The sequence below is a fragment of the Anser cygnoides genome, chromosome 1, assembly GCF_040182565.1.
Source record: "Anser cygnoides isolate HZ-2024a breed goose chromosome 1, Taihu_goose_T2T_genome, whole genome shotgun sequence".
Taxonomy (NCBI): Eukaryota; Metazoa; Chordata; class Aves; order Anseriformes; family Anatidae; genus Anser; species Anser cygnoides.
This window is the reverse complement of record NC_089873.1, coordinates 188,556,290-188,564,882: the sequence shown is the minus strand read 5'-3', so window position 1 is coordinate 188,564,882 and position 8,593 is coordinate 188,556,290. Positions and strand designations below refer to the sequence as shown.

General features: G+C 42.3%; 1 long non-coding RNA gene across 1 annotated transcript; it reads right to left on the bottom strand.

Moving 5' to 3' along the window:
- Positions 1-3,227: 3,227 nt before the first annotated feature.
- Positions 3,228-6,952, bottom strand: LOC136789598 (uncharacterized). The gene is made up of 3 exons (XR_010828300.1): positions 6,603-6,952; positions 3,462-3,595; positions 3,228-3,352 (listed from the first exon to the last, which is right to left on the bottom strand). It is a non-coding gene; the product is annotated as an uncharacterized lncRNA (long non-coding RNA).
- Positions 6,953-8,593: the final 1,641 nt, after the last annotated feature.

The window sequence follows — 8,593 nt, the reverse complement described above, 5'->3', positions numbered from 1 at the left end:
ATGCTGGATACCATGATAAATCTGACAGGCCTTTTAGCTGGTGAATAAGCCATAGGTGGATATTGGTTCTTGCATATTCCTCAGCTGTCAGAAGCAAAAGAGGCAAAACAATTAAATTGTTTCTGCTTTTCTAGCCTATTTTTGCCAATGAATCTAAGGAAGCAGGAAGTAGGGGAGCAATGAAATTAGTAGGGATGGAAGTTAGGTTTTCCAAAGCAGGCTGTTGGGCTCCATTCATCATTACTTCGTCACCTGTGCTCTGGGAGCTGGCTTCCAGCACTGTGTCTGGCTTTTCCTGAAGGACCCCTCAAGTTCTGGTCTCCTCTCAGGCTGTGACTCATCCCTCAGGTTAAGCTCAGCTTGTCTCTCTACAGGATATGGGCCACAGCAGAACTCCGGAGAGCAGCATACATCAGGAAGTCTTGCAGAGACAGGATTGCTCTCCTCATTTGGGCTAGTGCCAACTTTCCTTCTTTTTCCTTTCTTAGAAGCATGTGTAGAGAGAGAAGCTGAACTGGTCTCTGCATCTCAAGTGAATGTTTAGTGCAAGAACACCAGCACCTGCTCAGTCTTATTTTTCAAAAGCTTCCTGGAGTTTTCTGTCCTCTAGTGTAGGGCTCCATCACAGCTTGACTGTCAGCAAAGATGTCTGCAGTGTACACAAACCTTTGGGAAGAGAAGAAAGATGAGAGGACCTGCAAAACTGACAGCACACACAAACTGCGAATGCCTTTCCTGCATCTCCAAAGCTTCAAAGCCCAGGTCTGGGCTCCAGTGTGTCAGCGGCAGTCTCATCACCGCCAAATACAGAGTGAACAGCTTCTGTATTCAGTGTGCTGCTACATAGGTAGTAGCAGTGTTTCTTTGGTTATAGCACTGTGGTACTGACACCTGCTTTTCCACTCTGACCTCCTCTGCCCTCTCCAGAGCTGCTGCTTGCCAGAATCTTTCTCCCTGTTTCATGGGAGGAATGTCTCTGTTGTTCCCCAGGCACATGACCTTGTATTTATATGCATCGATTTTCAGTCAAAATTGAGCTTCTTCTGTCAACCTCTGACTTTGAGCAAGATGAGAGCATGGGATGGACCTAACATTCATTGATTGAGAAAAAAATAAAAATAAAAATCAGTTTTAAACTAGATTGCTGTGGCTCCTGAGCTCCCTTGGAGCAAAATTTGCTTTAAAAATCAAACTCCAGTGGAAACAAACAAAATGGACAGTCTGAAGTGCTCCTTTGTATGAAGTCTGTCTTTTCAAAAAAAAAAAAAAAAAGCCATGAAAATAAGCATGAGAAATGTTTGGCTCCTGTGCAGAAGGACAAGGGGTGCAACCTCCCTTATGTGATGTGGAGCTAACTTACAGTGAGATAATCTAATTTCTCAGAGGTGAGAAGGTCCGAACAGAGAAGACCATCCAAAAAGGCAAGGTACCAAGTGAGACATACCAAGCATCAAATGAAACCTGGGCTCCCCCACCTCTGGAGTGCTGTGTCCTCTGCTCAGGCTGAAGTGAAATGGGGTAGTGTTGAAACACTGAAATATGCTGACCCTTTAAGCCCTAGACTTTACACAGGGGAGACTGAGCACAACACCGCATGCATTACTCCTCTGCATGCCGGGGTCCAGGGTTCAAGTCTGGTCTGGAGCTGCCTGGTGTACTTGCAAGCCCAGCCCTTGTTCCCCTGAGGAATACAGCTCTGTGCTGTTTTATTAAAGAGAAAACGGGACGTTGTTGTAACGTTACTGGTTTACCAAGTTCAAGGGTGAAAAAGAGCAATAGGGATGGGATGATGGCAAGAAATAGCATGAGCAGCATCTGTGACCTCCCAGGCTAACGGGGAGAGAGCTTGCAGGAGCACAAAAATACTCCCATTAGACCAGGCTGTTCTTCAGACTGCTGAAGAGCTGTTTACTTGCTCTGCTGATTGCCTCTGGCCAATTTGAATCTGGAGAGTATGCCTGCCTAGTTCTCTGCTTTGATCTCTTTCCTTCTTAGTAAAAGCACAAAGATGTTATTAAGATAAATTAGTAAAGACAGCTCAGGAACTGGGTGGGAAATACTGATCATCATCTCCCCTGGAGATAAAGTAATTCCCATGCTCAGTCAGCTCGGAGTATGTAACAGTCCTGAATGACTGCTCTGAACCACGGGAAAACAATGGTGCTCTAGGAATTGATTGTTTTGGGCCTAATTATAGAAGACTTTTGCACAGTAGTATTTAGAAATTAATTGGAGATAGTGCTGGAAATGCGCAGTGCAGAACAGGCTGTTGTGGGCTGAGACCTTTCGGATGCCACGTCAGTTCTCTCTCCGTGCAGACGCGGTTTCATTAACCGGCATACACCAAGGAGTGTAAGTGGTCTGGATAGAAATGCTATGAAAAGTCTGGTAAAGAAAAACACATGGGAGTGTCTGAATCACGTCACAATGTTTTTGTCTGAGAAGAACCCTCACGAATTGTGTGGTTTTTGAACAAAATGAATGAAAGAAAGGTGCAGTTTGGACTTGTTGCACATGCAGTGCCTTTATGCTGAGATAACAGACCCATTAGGGAGCACGCAGGTTGAGCTGGCAAACTCGAGCAACTGAAGATGAAACATATCCTAAAAAGAGATGATAAGTTCGTGAGTTATTCTGAAGAGAGAAAATTAATAGCATCAGGTATATAGAAGATTCAGATAATAATTTCTCTAAGAAAGCTCTGACGTGGACTCAGCATACAGCTATAATTCAAACCATCCATATAACAGCTTAGAAATTACTTTGCAGTAATTTCTACCTCTAGAGTAATCACTAATAGAAAGAATCGCTTATTGCCATAATTTCTTCTGCATGGTACAGCAAAGAATTTTTTGCATATTGTCTATTTACAAAGATCAGTGTGAGTCTGAGGTATAACATAGTGTAATTAATGTATAGCTGCTGTGATTTTTATAATTTATGAAAGTCCACGAACGTTTAACAGTGCAGGGCAGAAGGGCATACATCAGGAGCAGCATAAAGCAGAAGGGTACGTTGCAGAAAAGAGGAGGAGGTTGCAATCCTGTGCATATGGCCGTGCTCAGAACTTTGCACTGGGACCAGTCAGTATGGGGGGAACCAAGGATTTGAGGAAACCCTACCTGGAAGTCAACCAAATTGGATGTTTGTGACCTTGAACATTCATTTAAACAACTGAATTTTCAGGTGCTTGGCATTTTCGTTGGCTTCACGATTTTAATCAGTCTGGTCTAAAATGAAGACGAGGTGAGTTGAGCACTAGCTGGATGTGTTTCTCAGGCACAGGAGTTGCTGCAAGAGCGTGGTAGGGAGCTGCACAGCAGGAGCCAGTTTGAAGCTATTGAGGTCAGGACTACGGAAGAACAATAAAGGAGGCACAGCATGAAGTATTATGATTTTCCCCTCCTTCCTCTTTTGTCCGAGGCTTTTCCCAGAAGGATGCTGTGAAAAGAGCAACATACCAGTGCTCACTTCCAGAGTACGATTGGCTTGCAGAAGAAAATGGGAGCAGGGAAGTTAGGCCAGCATCCTTCGTGCAGCTTATCCAGCCATACCCACAGCACTTCCTCCAGGTGCCTATTCACTGGGAACAGGGCTGATGCAGTGTGACAATGCAAGTTAAAAGAGACCATGTTAGAAACAACAAAACCAGCCTGAAGGTGACTTTTCTGGATAATAAAATAGTATTTGCATTTAAATTGTATGTTTTCTCTATAGCCATTGAAATGCTTTGTCATAAGAGCTTAGCTGACAACACAGATGCAATTTGGCAGGAGGAAGATCAGCCCCAGTCACAGATTGCTAGTGACTTACTCAAGGTCATGCAAGGAACCACTGAAGAACCAGGACGAGAACCCAGCTAAGCTGGCCTCTAGGTCTAGGGCTCTGCTTACGTATGGCTCAATATTAAACCAGGTCCTGCACTTCCAAGCAGGAAGATACATTTCCTTGTATGCTCTTACCTAGGCTGAAGTGTGTAGAAAAGCCAGTGAATAGCTAAAGAAACTTTATTATTATTATTATCGTTATTATTGTATTTTTGTCCTTTAGACCAGGCTGACTTTCTTCAAGGTAGGAAGGAAATCAAGCCACCAATTAGGACACTTGGGTCAGGAGTGGGTCCAGCTGTCACTAGAAAGGAAGAGAAGTTAATTGCTTCCAAATAAAAATGAAGTGACTGCAAAGAGGAGTCCGAATGAAACACACTCTCTCTTTTGGTGAGGTGTTGTGACTGGGTGAGGCAGCTTTTCGAGGATGGACTACTACATTTGTAGGCTGCCGTGCATCCAAACTTTGTGTAGCCCAGTATTTACTGTATTCATGGTAACACACGTAGCTATTACTTTTAGGGTGCCAGAGGTTTTGCACGAGCTCTGTAAGGCTTCAGGACCTGTCAGGCTTTGTCTGGGCTTGTCACCGCCTGCCTGCAGCTTTGATTTTGCTCGTTAAGCTCTAGCAGCAGTTTTCTAATCACCAGGTGACGATTGCCCAATTTGTTCTACTTTTGCTTAGCTTTGTACAGTTGTGTGACAGAACCGTAATTTTTACCTAGCTGAGAGTAGCAAGTAGTTATTTTATATGGAATGAAAAACGTAGGACCCTAGCAAAACGGTGCAGTGCAGTGGGCTGTGCACATGGTATCACAGCAAAGCCTCAAGAGGAAAGCCACAGAATGCACTGTAGAGGAGGGGTGTACAGATGCAAGGTGGCAACAGAGGGCATGAGATGAGAGTTGAGACCCCAGAGCTATAAATAACTCATCAGTGATCAATTACTAATAGCTGAAGAAAGGTGGACCTGGGAAGGGGTTAAAACTGGTTTTAGTGGGAACAAAGAGCAAGTATCCAGCATATGTAAAACCTCATGTCTAGTATGAAGCCAGCAACCTTAGCGTCCAGAGGAGCAGTGGAAAAGTGAGTATAACAGTGAAGAAGGGGTAGGAACTAAGAAGTGTGTGGAGCAACAGTTTTACCTGTATCATTACTGAGACTTAATAGCATGCTCCCTCTCTCTCTCTCTCTTTCCCCCCCCTCCCCCCCCATTTTCTATAATAATTACATCAGGACTAATGATTCAATGATTGACTTCAATGGCTGACAGTTAAAGTTTTTATAAAGTAATACAAAGTTTTTATAAAGTAATATAAAGTAATTATATTAACAATATGTTTTTGGCTTTGCTCGTAAGGTGTATTTCATTTTGTCCATATCAAGGTTCTTGACCATAACACTACGTTCGTAGTGCATCCACGTGTCTTCCTAAAAAAGATTGTCATCACACATTCAGAATACTCAGTAAAAGGCTTTAGAGCTGAAATAGCTCAGAAATTCCATAAAATCACTACTACACGTTTTCCTTAGGCATTTACTTACAAGAGAATAAATTGCTTATTTGTTCTGTAGGAGGTGAAACAGTGTAATAAAATACTGAAAAGGCATTCCTATGATTTAGCTGTTGCAGTCAAGCATATATCTTTTTCTCGGGATGTTTGTTATCAGTACTTCAATAAGCTTTGCAAAGGGTTATTTATATCATATTTTTTTGGGGAAGGGAAAGTGAATGGATTGCTGGTTATTAAGAGAAAAACTCAGAAGACTTTTTTTTTTTTTTTAATTATTCATCCATTACATACAGTAAATATTTCGTCTGTATATTTCATGAGCCTGTAGTAAAAATATAATGCATTGTATTTTGCTTTGCATCATAATGGATATACTACAGGAAACTTGCAATGAAACAAGATTTATTTTTATTTTTAGAATATGATGTTGAATCAAATGCCTTTATAATGAAGTTTGGCACGTGTACTGTGACAGCATTTTCCCTGCACAAGTATGAATATTAACATACATTGTCATAAAATAAGCTTTTACTAAAAAACAGTTTTATATGTAATTTACAGCAATCTGGTAGATTTATTGGAATATGCCCTCATTTTCTAGTTCAGCTTAAATATACCTCTTGAAAAATCCTCTAGCATGTCAGTCAGATTTGTTGACAGTGAAATTTTCATCTGATGAATTTTAGTGACAAATTTGATTCAGCATAGAGAGATCGCCATAACTAAGACTTTGGTTCTAATTCTGATTAGTGCAGCTGTTGGTTATCAAGTAATTTCCCATTAAGATATAGCAGAGAAATTGTACCACAGAGAAACACACATTTTAAGCACTCGGGTACTCTGAGAAGTAAAGTTCTGGACTGATTTCTGATGCCTAGCATCAGATCTCGCAAAGATCTTGTGATGTGAGATGTGCTGTGAGATGTCAGATCCTTCTCCGACATATCTGACTTTCTCATGCAAGCGTCTTGGGTTTTGAGCTGCAGCTATTTGCTTGCCTGAATTATGGTACCTAGTTTGCCACTTTGTACTGCAGCACTGGGATTTCAGCCCAGAGAAAGTAGGACAAGCAGTGGCGGGAGGAGACTTGGATTTGCCAACAACATACCATGTCTTTGCAAACTGCAGGACTGAACAAGTTAGCCAAAGATCTCATAAAGATACAAAGTGAGACAGTGGCCAGCTATCCTCTTTTGCTGAAGCTGCATAAGCAAATTGCAGTAAGGAATGTGCAGTGATAGGTTTCATCAAAATATCTTACTTGAAATGCAGCGGTCTGTTTTCCTCCTCCCTGCCTCTGTGCTACTTGTCTGATGGCCTCTGGAAATGGAGTTTATCAGCTCTTACCTGATTTCCGTGTGCTCCCAGCTTAGGCTGTAGTCTGTAGCTGGAAATGAAAGCATCATTTGAGAATTTCCAATATTCATTTCTCTCTCTTCCCCCCCTTCTCCCCAACAGTAAGGTTTATATGGCCTGCAAACATATCTGTGTCTGAAAGATATCCTTACAACACCTGCCACCTTGCTAAATGCAAAGGAAAGTATAAGACCAGAACTACTAAGCAATGATGGCAGCACCATAGCAAATTAACTTGCTATAATTCTTCTGTGTACACTTGAAAAGAACTTTTATATGCTTGACACATCTCAGTAATTATTTCTGCTTTGTTTGTTTTTTTTTGTTTTTTGTTTTTGTTTGTTTGAGTTTTTTTGTTTTGTTTTGTTTTTCTGGCCTTCCCATTTACTGAAAAAAAAAAAGCTAGGGATGATCAAGTCATGACAGAAGATGTAATTTAATAAAAGTATTGAAGCTTTCTAGCAGTTAAAAAATAGTAATTAATTTGCATTTTGTTATCTTCCCTGCTCTTCTTGATGGCATCCTCTGCAGTGGGACAGACCTCTCTCAGACATTGTCTGCTGCCATGGGACATCTCTTTCTTGCTGAGCTGCAGAATGGTTCAGTTGGTGGGGCAGGAGCTGCGTCTCCTTAAAAGTCTGCCCACACTTCAGCCTTGTAGCACAGAATTAAAGGAGCTTCCTCCAGTGTAATTGGTACTTGCCATACTCACAGCTGTCCTGTGACTTGAGGATCATGCCTGAGAATTGACGGTGCCTCTAGGGCTTCACAGGAGACATCCTACCTTCATAGCTGTCTTAGGAGCTGCTCTATGATGTTGAATGCCTGTTTTTGCACTGTGGAAGACAAGCTTACGTCCTAAAGCATGGCTGAGTTGTACGTGGTGTGCTGGGGCTTGTTCTGCAGATGGTGGACTACCCCCTCTCAGTCCTTACCTGGAGGCTATAAACCTCACCGGAGCTTCTAGCCTGCTGCATAATTTTTATGGCAGCTGCAGCTGCTCGGAGAGGTGCTCACAGCACAGGGGCTGCAATGCATAACCACCCCAAACAGGGGTGTAGCTGTGAGCTAATGGGAAATCAGAGTCAAAACAACTGAGCCTCTTGTTGCAGTATAAAAGTCCGCACTGCTTGAATCCCTTCTTCCACCAGCTGACTTTGCTCTTTGGACTTCTGTTCACCTTACTCCTGCCCCTGCCCCTCCCTCTGCTATTGGCAATATAAACAGCCCCAGTCCTGGCTCTTGTCAGTGAGAGCAAGAGGAAAGAGCTGCTCTTTTTGCACAGACCAGATGCAGTACTACCATAAGGAAAAAGAAAATGCTGCCTCTTCCTTTTGTTCTGAGCACCCTGTGACATCCTCCGATTGACCGAGCTGTTGCTTGCTGCTTGCTGTGTGCATCTGTCTGGAAATGTGTCTGGGTAAAGTTTTTTTTTTTTTCTGTTCTGCCTTGAAAATGGCAAATGCTGGCAGCTTGTCTTGGTCTCAAAGAGAAGCTGCATCCTCCTCCAGCATGTGTGTGCTTTTCATCAAGGAATGTGGGCCCCCTTACTTGCTTGCCTTGTGAACTACCTGAAATACACAGTCGATGGATAACACCTGTCAGCACATTTCACTAGATACCTCGAGAGAAAAAAACAGCTCAAATAATCGTCTCTCTCTCCTGTGCATTGGGAAAGAGTGATAAAAAAATGGAGATGAAAGACTGTTGAAGCCTTAGGACATTTCATTTCTTTTCCTTGGGGCAAATGCAGGTCTCTTTCTTATAGTAAATACATTTCAAGCTGCTGTTTTAAATGTATTTAGTGACAATACTTCTGAAACTTCCCTGGAGAGGTTATTTTGTAATTTAATAGATGCCGCTGTTGGGGATTTTGTTGTTGTTGTTGTTCTAATT